This window comes from Anarrhichthys ocellatus, unplaced genomic scaffold (genome assembly GCF_004355925.1).
Source record: "Anarrhichthys ocellatus isolate YVR2014 unplaced genomic scaffold, GSC_Weel_1.0 scaffold7125, whole genome shotgun sequence".
NCBI classification, from domain to species: Eukaryota; Metazoa; Chordata; class Actinopteri; order Perciformes; family Anarhichadidae; genus Anarrhichthys; species Anarrhichthys ocellatus.
In genome coordinates, this window is record NW_022287099.1 from 867 (window position 1) to 2,463 (window position 1,597).

At 38.4% G+C, this 1,597-nt stretch overlaps 1 long non-coding RNA gene across 1 annotated transcript; it reads right to left on the bottom strand.

Annotated features, from left to right (window-relative positions):
• Positions 1-280: 280 nt before the first annotated feature.
• LOC116380417 (uncharacterized) lies at positions 281-1,496 on the bottom strand. Its single transcript, XR_004212553.1, has 2 exons — positions 1,392-1,496; positions 281-1,275 (listed from the first exon to the last, which is right to left on the bottom strand). It is a non-coding gene; the product is annotated as an uncharacterized LOC116380417 (long non-coding RNA).
• Between the last annotated feature and the right edge of the window lie 101 nt (positions 1,497-1,597).

Consider the following 1,597-nt stretch of genomic DNA (forward strand, 5'->3'; position numbering starts at 1 on the left):
TTCATTCTGAGAGACGTTAGAGTTCCAGAGGACTCAACAACACAAACACAAGCTACTTTAAAACACTTAATAAAGATTCAATCAACTAATCAATAAATCAAAACTATCAATAACAGCAGAGATGGTTTTATTCCTGCTCACATAGAATGGAAGTAAATGGGTAAATATTCATCAACATTAATGTGTGACTGTCCCTTTAAACCCGAAGATGTTCTGTGAATACAACTGGTGACGTCTCACTCGGATATTAAAGCTGAAAAAAACAGTCCAGCAGACTTCATTTTATCTTTATAGACATTTATTCAGGTTATACATCATCTTATTCGTTTTAAGTTCAACATGAAAATGAAGATAAAAAACAGATTTCAGACGATAAAAATACAAGCGAACATGTAAACTATTATATCCTCGGGTATCCTTGGATTCATCGATCGATGACAGAAGGAAGGAATCAAACTGAACAGTCAGATTGTCTAAATCTTCTCAGTCTTTTATTCTCTTTTTGGTGAAATTTTTGTTTATTTCTCTGAAGATAAACTCCAGCAAACATTCTTCATCTTCATCATCATCAACAACTAGATTACTATATTTGTTTAGTGCAACATGTTTTTATGGCTTCATCTTCAAACATGAGACAGTGCAGCCTGCAGGCAAACAGCAGGGACAAAATACCCCAAACCTTCAAACTGAAGAGACTCCTATTAAAATAAAATAAAAATATATCAAAATAAAAATAAAGATAACTCAACTCGTCTCCACATTAATGTTTAGAACTTAGATTTAAGTAATTATAAACAGGATGATTGATTAGATTGATTAGAAACATTACATTCAATAACAGTCACATGACTCCAGCCACTCCAGATTTTTACCCAGAATGCCTCACAGCAGTGTGACTTTGTATACCATCAAAATAAGAGCATCCAGTTGAAAACAAACCCAAACCCCGGCTGACCCAGCCCTTTGGACAACTCCACCTTCAAAATAAGAGCATCCAGTGGAAATCAAACCCACAACCTCTGCGGATTCAGCTCTTTGGATGGATTCCAACTGACGACAGGAAGTTTAAACAAAGAAACTAAAATTCATCTCCACCGCTGAAAAACACGTTTATATGAATATTTCCTTTGCATCTCATAAGTAATAAAGATCAGCAGTGAACAGGAGGTGACATCACTGTTTCTAGTTGGCCTTGAGGAAGCGCTGCGACTTCTGTCTCGCCATGCGGTGCTGCTGCTGCGCCACTTGAGCATCTGATATGGCCGCCTGCAACTTCTGTAGAGAACCACGGTAACCAGGTGAAACATAAAGGTCTCACTGCACATGCTCAGTAGTGTTTAGTGCTCTGTGTGTTATTATTGTTATTATTGTTATTAATATTATTAACTTACCTGAGCAGTGTTTGTGTCTCGAAGCTGAACGTTCCTCACAGACTCCTGACCGTCTCTCTTTGGCAACTTCAACATCTGCTGCTCCTGAAACAGACAGACAAAGAGACAGTGAGACAGACAGACAGAGAGGGAGACAGACAGACAGAGAGACAGACAGACAGACAGGGAGACAGACAGAGAGGGAGACAGACAGACAGACAGACAGA